This window comes from Sus scrofa, chromosome 1, assembly GCF_000003025.6.
Source record: "Sus scrofa isolate TJ Tabasco breed Duroc chromosome 1, Sscrofa11.1, whole genome shotgun sequence".
Taxonomy (NCBI): Eukaryota; Metazoa; Chordata; class Mammalia; order Artiodactyla; family Suidae; genus Sus; species Sus scrofa.
In genome coordinates this window covers 54,079,636-54,092,790 of record NC_010443.5, presented here as the reverse complement: position 1 = coordinate 54,092,790, position 13,155 = coordinate 54,079,636, and the positions used below count along the sequence as shown (strand labels likewise).

General features: G+C 43.7%; 1 long non-coding RNA gene across 9 annotated transcripts in view; it reads left to right on the top strand.

Moving 5' to 3' along the window:
• Positions 1-13,155, top strand: part of LOC102157437 — a 385,071-nt gene that overhangs the window by 308,209 nt on the left and 63,707 nt on the right. For 6 of the 9 annotated variants that reach the window (XR_002343399.1, XR_002343402.1, XR_002343397.1 and 3 more), the window contains 4 exons: positions 2,460-2,535; positions 4,103-4,311; positions 7,274-7,371; positions 9,742-12,966. This is a non-coding gene — a long non-coding RNA (uncharacterized LOC102157437). Of the gene's footprint in view, positions 1-2,459; positions 2,536-4,102; positions 4,312-7,273; positions 7,372-9,741; positions 12,967-13,155 lie in introns of those variants that run through there. The other 3 variants (XR_002343406.1, XR_002343403.1, XR_002343413.1) reach the window with 1 other exon arrangement.

Genomic DNA, 13,155 nt, shown 5'->3' with positions numbered 1-13,155 from the left:
GTCTAACTCACTAATTCACATACGGAACACTTAAGTCTTGGTAAACCAGAGCACCTCCCTGTGCAAGCAGGCAAGATAATTAATGATTTTGATAAATTCTTTTTTTTTTTTTTTTGGCTTTTTAGGGCTGCACCCGTGGCATATGGAGGTTCCCAGGCTAGGGGTCTACTTGGAGCTACAGCTGCTGGCCTACACCACAGCCACAGCAATGCCAGATCCAAGCCACGTTGGCCACCTACAACCACATCTCACAGCAATGCCAGATCCCCAACCCACTGAACGAGGCCAGGGATCAAACCTGCAACCTCATGGTTCCTAGTTGGATTTGTTTTTGCTGCACCACGACAGGAACTCTGTGATAAGTTCTTTTAAACTCAAATTTTTAACTTCCTATTTTAGCCTACTTGCATTTTTTTTTTTTTTTTGGACAATGTTTTCCTTCAATCATGGATACAACAGTCTCAATGACTTAAACAGTAAAAAATGGTTCACAGTTTATCTGAAACTCAAACAGCTGTTGATTTTACATTTTTATTAATCTGTATTGACATTTTCAAAGCAGTTTTGCTGCTGGAATGAGTGCATGCTTGTGTGTGTGTGTGTGTGTGTGTTGTGTATGCGCACATGCGCACACATAATTCTTCTCAGAGGCATTTTTGGCAGATAAGAAAATGATCTGAATAGCAGATATATGATCTCATTTTTTTTTCCTGGGTAGTTTGCAATTTGGATTTAGGCTCAAAGGATTAAGTGTTTTAGCCCATGATGATTTCACAGACGCCAATGCCTCCAACTTCTAATCTGCACTCCTGAGCTATTTAGTAAGTTCTAACTATAGAAATTATAGAGGCTGTATAAATCCATTCTACTAAGATGGAAAGGCGTGTGCTGCTTATATTTTGGGAAGATTACTAGAGCCTTTGAAGAATTTAATTCTTGCTTTAAACAGTTTGTTCCTCAACAGGAATATTTTGGATACAGTAGTAGCTGGAGTTTACTTTTTTGGCATTTGCTCTGTGTTCATTTTTAGTGGTAGTTTTTGATAAAAAAGAGACACTCAGGGAAACACTCTATGCATATTTATTTAAAAATGAGAACGTGGGGATATAAACTTTTAGCTGGAACCATCAAGGCATTATCTAACCACTGAAAACTTCATCATCCAAATAAAAATGGAGTTAAGAATAGCAGAGATCAGAGATGGGCAAACCCTCACATCTGCTGTGTCATGTTGCCTTTTCCTATTCATTCATCCTAAAAATATTGGTTTAGTAGCTATAATGAGGCAAACTCTTTGGTGGTGGTAGTGTATGTATGGGCTACAATAAAGGTTCCTGTTTTCATGAACTTTACTTTAGTAGGAGAAGATGGGCAATATAAAACAGACATAGTGATTAAGTAAATTGTATGATACATTAGAAAGGGATACGTGCTCTTCAGAGATAGAAAAGGGAGCACAGGATAAAGGGAATTCTGGAGCCTCAAAACTGGTGGGGGATATCTTTAATTTTATCTAACCATATTAGGCCTTACGGAGAAGTTAGCATTTAATTCAACTAGTGAGACAACTACTCATACATAAATCTGGGAAAGGAATGTTCTAAGCAAGGAGACTGCCAGTGCAAATGCTAGACGGCAAGAATGTGCTTGGAGTGTTGGAGGAACACCAGGAGGCCAGTGTGGCTGGAGATAGGAGATGGCGAGGCCACAGCAGTCACTGGTGTGTCAGTCCTGCAGGACCTTCCAGGCTTCTGTCAGATGTTTCGCTTTTTCTCTGAGAGAAGAGGGAAACCGCTGGAAACTTTGGAGTAAGCGACTGGATGATCTGCCTTGTATTTTAAAGTAAAATGGTTGCCACGTTGAGACTAGACCTCATTGGGTGTATTAATTTCCTGGGTTTTCTGTAACAAAGTCCCACAAACTGGGTAGATTAAAACAAGAAAAATGTGTTCTTTCACCATTCTAGAGACCATAAGTTCAAAATCTAGGTGCTGGCAGTGTCACGCTTCCTCCAAAGTCTCTAGGAGAGAATCCTTTCTTGCTGTTTCTGAGTATCTGGTGCCTGCTGACAATCCTTAGTGTCCTTGCTTGTAGCTGCATCACTTCAGTCTCTGTGAAGTCATACAGCTTAATCTCCTGTGTGCCGTTGTTTCTGTGTGCCTTTATTTCTGTATGTGTTCTTATAAGGACACCAGGGCTTAGACTTAGGGCCTTCCTTAATCCAGCATGACTTCATCTTAATTTATATCTTAATTACATTTTCCAAGACCTTAATTCTAAATAAGGTCACACTCACAAGGTACTGGGTATCAGAACCTGAACATAGGTTTTGGGGAGACATAATTCAACCCTATTAAATGGGGGGTAGAAATAGGGAAACCAGATGGGAGACAGGAGCACAGACGATGAGGACCAGAGTGGGTACGTGAAAGTGATCTGATGTCAAATGTGTTTTGAAGGTAGAGCTGATCATTCCTGATCATTCCTGACAAACTGGCTGTGAAGCAGGAGAGAAGAAAAGAATCAGGGCCGATGGTATGACCTGAATGTTTTTTGTCCCTCTAAAATTTATATGTTGACGTCCTAATGCCTAATGTTATGGTATTGGAGGTGGGCCTTTGGGAGGTGCTTAGTTCATAAGGGTGGAGCCCCCATGGGTGGATTAGTGGCCTGTAACAGAGGGTCCAGGGAGATTCCCAGCCTTCTACCAGATGAGGATGCAGTGAGAAGGCTCCAGCTATGAACCAGAAAGAGGGCCCTTACTCAACCCTATTGGTACCATGATCTTGACCTTCCAGCCTCCAGAACTGTGAACAAGAAAGGCCTGTTGTTTATAAGATACCCAATCTGTGGTATTTTGTCATAGCTGCCCAAATGGACTAAGGTAAATGACCCCAAGACTTTTGGCCTCAGCATCTGGAAGGAAGAACTTGCAATCAGCTGAGATGGAAAGATAGGAGGATTTGGTTGTGGTGAAAAGATCAGGAGTTTGGTTTTACATATAAGCTTGATATAAAATCATTTTTTAAAATTAATTAATCTCTCTCTCTCTCTCTCTCTCTATATATATATATATATATATATATTTTTTTTTTTTTTTTTTTTTTTTTTTTTGCTTTTTAGGGCCACACTGTGGCATATGGAAGTTCCCAGGCTAAGGGTCAAATCAGAGCTGCAGCTGCCGGGCTATGCCACAGCCCCAGCAATGCCTGTTCCAAGCCGCATCTGCGACCTACACCACAGCTCACAGCAACACCAGATCCTTAACCCACTGAGCAAGGCCAGGGATCAAACCCACATCCTTATAGATACTAGTTGGGTTCTTAACCCACTGAGCCACAACGGGAACTCCTTGAGAAGCCTTTTAGATGTCCAGGCAGCAGTGGGGACTGTAATAAATTCATGTTACCTCTTGTGTCACTTAGTAATCTATTAATCACTGAAAATTCACAATTTGGGGACAAACTCCACAAGCCATCCATGGTTTAACATGCTAGATAGGCCAAAGGCAGTACTTCTTCTTATATACTAGCTACTTTTTCTTCCAGCAGAACCTTCAGGCTTTTGATGAGCAAGTACAGTGCTGGTGGCATAAATTTGGGAGCTGTTTGGAGAGGAGATGGCATTTGAAGCCATAGTAAAGGATGAAATAATGGAATGTGAGTGTGGTCAGAGAAGAGTAGAGGCTGAGGGGACAAATTCTGGGCTTTCCAATCAGAAGGTGAACTACTTTGACTCATAACACTTCTGATATCAAATATATGTTTACCAATTTATTATTACAGATACAGCTCAAGAACGGTCAAATGAATGAGATGCATAGGGCAAGGTATAGGGAGGCGGGGAGGGATAGAGAGCTTCCATACCCTCTCCAGACATGCCACCATCTCAGCACCTCCATAGATTCACTAACGAAGCTCTCTCTACATCCTACCATTTAGAGGTTTTATGGAGTTTTCTTTACATAGATGTGATAGATGAAGTCATTGGCCATTTGTGATTAGCTCGGTCTCCAGCTCCTTTCCCCTCCCAGGGGTTTGGGAGGTGGGGCTGCAAGTTCTACCCTCTGATCAAGGCCTGATGTTCTGCCTTCACCCCGCAGCTTCCCAAGGGTTCCCAGACACCAGTCATTTCATATCATACAAACAGAACTCATCACTCTGGAGATTCCAGGAGTTTTAGGAGCCATTTACCAGGAACCAGGGACAAAGAACAAATCAAACATCTGCTTCCTGGGGAGCTGCAGGAGGCCATGGAGATTAAGAGAATGGAAATGGAGCTGCCAGCACAACGAAGGAACACAGGTTTGAGGTGAGACTCTTGGTATGAAGTGTCCCTGCTCCACTGTGTCCATCATAGAGCCCAGAGAAAGAGTGAATAGAGGCCATGAACCTGAGGTTATAGGTCAGATGTAAGATGATGAGGTTAAAGGTCAGATGTAAGGTGAGTCCTTTTCCAAGTGGGAACATGGGATAAAACACCACACACTGGATTGGGAATTAGGATCCCAAGGATTCCAGTTGCAGTAAGAGTAGGTTCCAGCTGTATGACCCTGGAGGAGTCACTCCACCTCTCTGAACCTGAGTTTTTCCCATCTGTCAAAAGAGTCAGGTGAGCCAAGTGATCACTCAGGTCCCCTCTGCTCTTGGAGTCTTTGAAGCTCCCTCAGTTTTATGAGTTTTCACCTCATTGAAGGTACACTGAAGAGCTGGGAGAATGTGATAAAGTCACTGACCACAAAGGGCCGGAGCCAAGCAAACAACCAATCATTGGAGGAACGATTGATCTTGGACAAAAAGTCAGAGTGAGTGTGAATTTTGGGTGAGATGATCTAGTGGGCTGCAGAGAGGCAGGTAACAGGCAGAGGGCATGGCTTTCTATCTCGGTCTGGGAATATCATTTGCATGTTGTAATGGAATTTCCAGAACGTTGATCAGAAAGTGGAGGTCTGCACAGAGCATGGAGGTTGCAGTGGAACATTTGAACTCCCCTCATTTTCCCTGGAGCCAGATCCACACCTGGTTGCTCCCACCCTCACCTCTCCAAGTCAAGCCGCAGACATCAATGTCTGGACAGGCGTGTTTCCAATGGTCTGGCTCATTCCCTGCTGGGTCCCCAGTGTTTAGTGTAATGCCAGGTACATCATAGCCACTCCGTACACACTTGTTGAATGAATGAATGTTGAATGAAACTCAGTCTCAGCGACGGGCAGGAAAAAGTTCGTCAACTCAATATGACAGGTGAAGCATCCTCTCACATTTCTGCACCTGTTGGGCTGGGAATCCTTGCCCTTAATAAATTTGCCTAGAAGCCCTTGGGAAAGCCATATTGAGTGATGGAAGGAGCAGGAAGCTGGGTCAGGACGCCTGGATCCTAGTGTTAGCTCCGCCATCCTGGGATGTGTGACTCAGAGATTAGATGAGGTATGACATAGCATCTAGAAACCTTGATTTCCTCCAAGGGCACATTAAAGAACAGTACCAATTAATATTTTGTGGAGTCCTTAGATCCTGTATGTCTTCCCTATTCTTTGTGGAGGAAATGAGCCTCACTGGGATTCAGATGCAAGTTTCTTTCTGATAATAAATATTCTATTTGGTACAGTTCCTATCATCATAGTAAAACTAAAATAAATCATTTTGGATGTAAAATTTTTTGAAAGATGTCTAATGAGTCAAAATTTTTCTCTATAATTTATCTTTATAATGTGTTGACTTTCTTCCATGTTTACATATGAAATGTAACACTTTCCAAATGATTGCTGTTCCATGAGGTATTCTCTCCTCCCCCCAACCAGCAGAGAGACTCCCCTCAGAGTTTCAATAGGCATCGGTGCCTTTCGGATGGCACCGATGGTCTGCCTTACAGCTACACTAGGAAGCTCCTAGTCTTCCTTCCATTGCAGATTCTTAGATACTTGAGGACCTGGATGATTGAGTAATCTCCTGAAGGTGTCTCCAGTGTAGTGCTAATGTTTGTTGAATTACACTTTGTGAGCAAATTACTCATCAATTGCATTTACGTTGTAAATTATTCAGCACAACATAGAAAAGATACCTGAGGTATCTTAACAGAAAAGCGAATTACAATTTGTTTCCTATTTTTTAAAAAACTGAAATTATTTCAGTGAAGCAATTAATTAAATGTGACCAGTTTTTTCATGCATTTGCAGTGGAATTATTTCTAATGAAGAGAAACAAAGAAAGTAAACAGAAGTTTAATTCAAAAATTAAGTGGGTGAACAGAACTTTTTTTTTGGCTACACCCATGGCATATGGAAGTTCCTGGGCCAAGGATTGAACCTGCTCCTTAGCAGCGACTAGAGCTACTGCGGAGACAGTGCTGGGTCCTTAACCTGCTATACTACAGCGGCAACTCCAGAGCAGAATTATATATAAGAACAAAACTGGAAGCAACTTAGATGTCCAGTAGGTCAAGCAAATTATGGCACTTCTGTAAAATGTGACAGTGTGTAACCATCTATCACATTTTGTAACTAAAAATATCAGAGGTATTTTTATTTCTAAAGATAGATGTTTGATATTTTATCTAATCAAAATGTGAACAAAAAATGCAAGTACTATTTTAGAGATGTGTAAAAACAATGTGTTTAAACACATTCACATACACACATATCTCAAATAGCAACAATAGGAAGTATAATACCTTTTTCTTTTTCTTTTTTGTGTTCTTTAATTTTTCTACAACTAACAATGTAGAATATGTGCACCAAGCTATGTTAAAGAGATAACACTGTGCTATTAAAAATGTATAAATGAAACTGATACATACTATTCATAGTAGTTTCCCCCCCCAGTGTATTGTTTTTCTCTTAGGTTCAACAGTCTGACACTTGAGTTTAGTGTTTGTTGTATGCAGACCCAGAAATCAAGCTCAGTGATACTGACCATAGATATAAAGGCTCATCCTGGGTCTGACACTATCTGCCTCAGTGACCATTGGCAAGTTATCTATTTTTTGGAACCATGTCTAACAAAGTGTCGAAAACATTGACTTGTTCCGAGTCGGTGAATTTTGAGACACAGGCTTTGGAAAACTTGGGGAAAATGATTTAAAAATATAGCTTCTTACCAGAGACCCAACCTAAGCATAGCGCATGGAGTAACACGAACTATAAGCCTTTCTTATCCAACCAGCCACACTGAAGTGCTGTGGGTGACTCAAGGGTAACCATTGCCTAAATTGGATGTGAAAGGCCCAGCTCCCGGGCTGGAAATCGATGCATTCACACTTTCTCTATTGCTCCCTCAAGGTGGGCTGTGCTATGTATGAACTTTCCTAGAAGAGAAGCTGGAGTGTGACCATGACATCTGCCAGTGGAAGTGGAGACAGTCACATCCTCATTAAGAGGTAGAGACTTTGGGCTAAAGAAGTTGGGGGTCCCACCTTCCTACCACCTTCTAGAGGAACCCCTCTTCCCTTATCTCCCCAGCTACAAGTCATTCTCTCACCATGGGGCAGCGAGGTGGTGGAGAGCTGAGTGTGGCTCCAGAAAAGTATCTCTTCCTCACCTTGACAAGCAACAGGTCCTCAGCTCCCCCCACCTTTTTTTTTTTTTTTTTTTTTTTTTTTTGCTTTTTAGGGCCATACCCGAGGCATATGTAGGTTCCCAGGCTAGAGGTCTAATTGGAGCTACAGCTGCTGGCTTACACCACAGCCACAGCAACGCGGGATCTGAGCCTCTTCTTCAACCTACACCACAGCTCAGGGCAATACCAGATCTCCAACCCACTGAACGAACCCACATTCTCATGGATACTAGTTGGACTTGTTTCCGCTGTGCCACAACAGGAACTCCAGGTCCTCAGCTCTTTTGATGACATTTCCATAAATTTCTTTCCTCTTAATTTCTACTCTTCTCACTATGATTCATCTTAACTAAGGTCCAAGTCCTCTTCTAGGTGATCCTGGCTTCCCCTTCTGATCCAGGTCTCTGCACCTATTTACCTCTTTTTTTTTTTTTTTTTTTTTTTGCTTTTTAGGGCTACACCAGAGGCACATGGAAGTTCCCAGGCTAGGGGTAGAATTGGAGCTACAGCTGCCGGCCCACACACCACAGCCACAGCAGTGCCAGATCCTTTAATCCCCTGAACCAGGTATCAAACCCACATCCTCATGGGTACTAGTCAGGTTTGTTGTCACTGAGCCACAATGGGAGCTCTGTCTCTGTGCCTACTTGTAACTCCCTGAATGCACTGGCCAGTGTTCTGGTCCCCTTGTCAGAAAGCTCCTCTTGCCAGGCCGTTCAGGACCTGTCTCTGTGTACACACCACTCTTAACCTCGCATCGCACTCTCTAATTAGCACCCACTTGCTCATCTTCCCTGGTATACGTTGAGCTTCTTGAGGCAAGAACAGAGCGCTTAGCTTCTCAGTCCTCCTCCAGGACCACATCCTCCGTGGGCGCCCTTGCTCCCCACCCCCATGAATTCATGCCTTCATTTTGCAAAGCAGAGAGGAGCTCCCAGGTAAGACACTGAATGAAGGAGCATGATCCCATAGTCCCCGCTTGGAAAATGAAAGACTGATCATAAAACTGTTTCCCGTTTCTCTTTTTATGGGAAGCCCCCCTCTACAAGGCTAAAAGGTTTGAGAAAACGTAAAGAAATTTAATCCTAGAGAATGGACTGAGGTGCAAAGAGAATCCATAATTCAACATCTATTGGATTATGTCTGAGGATTTTAGGGAGACAAAAGGGTTCCAGGGAGTTTGTGTATGCACTTAAAAGTGGATAGCTGTGATTTTGTCTTTATACACGTATGTGTCATCCTACTTCTTTTCTTCAAAAAAAAAAAAAGGGTAAACCAGATTTTCCTCATTATGTGAGGTTTAGGGGCCATCTAAACCTCATATAATCCACTACCTCTGGGTCACCTTTCTTTTGGTTCAAGTTCTTCACACCTGGGAGGGCTCTCATGACAAGGTCTTGCTATAGGCCTTGGAGAGAGAGACGGGAAGAGGCTTAATGGGACATGTGGCTTTAGTCACATTAACATCGGCACCTTTGGGTACCCTGGTCTGGTGTTCACCTTCAAAGCCAGCTGTTTCTGAGCTCTGTTGATTGAAGCCTGGCTAATAAGCTCCAGCAGCTATATTAAAACTTGATAATATCCTGCCTCTACTTTTATCTTTATTTACAGGAATCACTAGGGATATGGCATGAACTTTTCTTTACCCAACAGCATCGAAACATACTAGTCCTCCCTCACCAATCCTCTTCCCCACCCCACCAGCCAAGACCCCAGACCCTTACACTGCTTTCTCTTGTGGGAGGTGGACTATGTGGCTTCCATTAGGGCACTGCTGTTCTCAGCCGTGTGGTAGTCTGGCCCTTTGGCCTTTTTTTTTTTTGCCTCGTTGAACATTGGCTGCTTGTGAGAGGCAGTGGATTGCAGGTGGCTATTAGAAGGCAGTCAATTATTTTAATTTGCTTTTAGGGGGCCAACTTATTTTTTAGCAGCAGGATCTAATCGGGCACAAGATGTGGCAAGATTTAGTTCATGCCTGGCTCATGTCAGGTGCTACTAGGAATCTAGAAAAAGTCTTATTAATGGGGTGATTTATCAATTCACTAAAAACATCTGCGTGCCTACTGTGAGAATGGCCTTGTAGGGGTGTATAAGGCACTCTCCCTGAAAGATAATGGGGAAGAAAGATAATATCCACGCAGAGATTCAGAGAATCCTTGGGTGTAATGTGGTCTGTTATTATCCATTTCAGGGGGCTCAAACTTCAGTGTGCGTGAGAATTACTCAGACAGCTTATTCGGTCACAGATGGCTGATTCAGTAGGGCTGAACCAGACTCAGAACACCTGGTCTATAGGAACCACAGGAGGTTAGAGAAGGGAAGAACCAGCACAGACTCTGGTGGTGGAGAAGTTCAGGTAAGTGTGTGATTCTGCTGGTTCCTTTGCTTGAGTGTTGGCCTCACTTTAGGTGGGGCTTGGTGGATCTTTCAGTGACTTCAGAAAGTGAGTGGAATGAAATGGAGCCTCATTTGGTTTGGCAGAAGATTGGGGTATTTGGATAGGTGGTGATCAGGATGGGAGATGTAGACCAGGGAAACCCTGTGAACAAAATCACCATACCTGAAATGATCTCTGAATGTCCTGTTCACCCTGTTGGGAAAGCTCAGCTCCATCCAATCACACGGGTAAGATTCATCTCTCTTCATTCCAGTCATATTATGACTTCTTTGAAAAATGTCAGTGGTAAACTCAGATTGATGGAAAGACCTGACACAGATACCCTCCAGGCAAGTCAAAGAAAGGTCACTTCTAGCTTCATAATAGCATCTGTAAACTATAGTAGAAATTGAGTGTGAGCCTGGGTATGATGTACCCGAACCTCGGGGGGTTGGGCAGTTGTAGATGACAAAGCCTAAGCTGATGAGGTCACGTTAAACTTGTAGAAGTTCAATTCACCTCCACTCCCAGCCTCTGTAAAGAGTGGTTTTGCATCAAGGCTAGTCCAGGTATGTGTCAGAGACCAGCTCACCTGAGCCAGGTGCATACATCAATCTGCAGTTGTACAGGCTATAATATGACTGCAGAGGATGGCACAGTGTAGCCCACTGGGGCCTGACCACCATCCAGCTCCCAGACCATCACAGCCTTGTCCACAACCTTCCCTGATATTAGAGCTACAAATACAAAACCATCACTAACATCATGCCTGCAAATCCTCAGACCAGCTCTAGGGCCCATCCTGTACCTTCTCTTCTCTTTTCCTTAATCCAATAAAAATCTAGTAAATCTGTATGCAGTGCCAAGCACTTAGCTAGATGCTGTGGAGATGAAGATGAATAAAACTCAAGTTTTCTTCAGTCTACTGGGGAAGACAAAAGGATAGATATGTAGGGGCAGTAAAGAGAAGCACAGATGAGGTTCAGAGGTGGCCCAGGGTAAAATTAATCCTAGTTGAGATTCCTCCAGAATGTGGCAATCTGCTGGAGGAGGCAGTTCAGAGCTTGGCCTTATAAAATACCAAGATCTTACATGTAGGGCTCAGGGGTCAGACAGTGATTCAGACCTAGGGAGGCTATGTGGAAGAGCTCAGGGGTCAGCCAGTGATTCAGACCTAGGGAGGCTATGTGGAAGAGCACAGGGGCATGGAACAGTGTGTTTAAGGAACTATAATCAGGAGTGTTATTAAATCATAAGGGCAGTAGGTATTTGGAGGCGGAGCTGGGAGTGGCCAGGGACACCTTCACCCTCTTATAATTTATCCTCAGCGGGAAAGCCAGAAGTTGTCCTGGTAAAATGCAAGTAAGATCAGATCCTGCTCCACAACCCCCTCCCTCCAGGCAGACGCCCAAGTCTCCCAGGCTCTGCATGATCTGCCCCCTTTCCTCTCCCCTCCCGTGTTTTTCCGTTGCACTCAGAATTACCCAATCACTTAATAATTTCCTTTACTGCTGGTCTCTCTCATGAAAATACATACTCTGAGGACAGAGGTTTCCGATGTTCTGTTCATGGCTGTAGCCCAGCTTCTGCAACAGTGCTTGACACATAGTAGACACCCAATCAGTATTTGTCATCTGAGTGAACACTCATCTTTGAGGCCAAATCAAGGATGTTGCCCTGAAATCATTGGAAAGCCATCAGAGGGTTTTAAGCAGGCAGAAACATGAGGGATTTGTGTGTTTGTAGATCACGCTGAAGGCTTCATGGTTTCTCTTGACTGGAGTAAGGGGCAAGCCAGGGGCTTGGAAAACAGGTTACTGCAACCAACTGGGATTTAAGTAAGTGAAAGAGAAGCAATGACAGTGGAACAGAGAGAAAAGGCTGGCTTTAAAATATATGCCAAAAGTGGACTTGGCATTCTCGAAGGCTAATGCTCAGGATGAGGGAGCAGAAGGAAAAAGTCTGAGATGACTCTTGGGGCCCTGAATCGAAATAGGAAAAGTGGGAGCAGCAGGAGCAGAATCGATGCAGTGGGAAACAAGGTGTTAATATACTCTTTCCAGGGTCCTGTGTAAGTGAGGAAAGGGCCGCCATCACCAGTGTTGCATGGACATGCTGCCGTGAGAAGGGCGGTCCGTGTATGCCGGGGATTAAGTTTCTCAGTTGAAAGTTTCAGTGAATCCAAGACCAAATTAAATGTTTATTCATTCACACTTTCATCAGAATCGTACCTGTTCATGACTACAGGTGCTGTGGTTTGGGAGAGATATACTCTGCCTAGAATTCCATCTAGAAACAGGTACATAAACAATGAAAACAATAAACACAGTCCACCAACTGTTACTGTGGAGGCATTAATAACGTGCAAAGGGAGCACAGAGGATCCTCGCTGATATTCAGTGAATGCTGTTTGAATGAGTAACTTACTCTTCAGGGGTTGGAGAGGAAATAAAGTCCCTGAAAATTAGGAAAATTGGTGATGAGGTGGGGTCAGGGAAGGGAGACGGGGCAGAGATGGAATTCCAGGGAGATAAAGGGACAAGAGCGAAGGCAAATCCTTTGATACTGACTGAGTGCAAGACATGGTTGGGGAGGAAAGTGGCTGAAGGTGTCAGGGCCAAGTTGGGAGAGATTTGAATGCCATCATACTTAAGCTTTGTCCCACAGCTGCACGTAACAAAATGTTTCAGAGAGGGGGAGTGATATGCCACCACCGGCGTTTTGAAGTTGGTTTGGATAATATTGTGAGGACTTTTGCAGGGAGAAGGGACTGAAGGGGCAGAGTGCAAGTGGGGGGTGATCACAGTGGTCCAGGATACAGACAGTGATGCTTGAACAGGTGTTACGATGTAGAGGAGGGCATGGAAACGGGAAATAATTCAGAAGTGGAACTCATCAGACTTACAGACTAATTCAGGCTTTTTTTTGTGTGTGACTTTTTAGGGCTGTACCCATGGCATACGGAGGTTCCCAGACTAGGGATCAAATTGGAGCTATAGTCCCCAGCCTATGCTGCAGCCACAGCAACACCAGATCCTTAACCCACTGAGTGAGGCCAGGGATCGAACCTGCAACCTCATGGGTGCTAGTCAGATTTGTTTCTGCTAAGCCACGATGGGAACTTAATTTAGGCTTATTAGAGAGAAAGAAAAGCCTGAGATGAATCAAAGTTTCTTGTTTAAGAAGGTGAGTGGATGATGATTTCTTTCACCAAGAGGATGAGCAGAT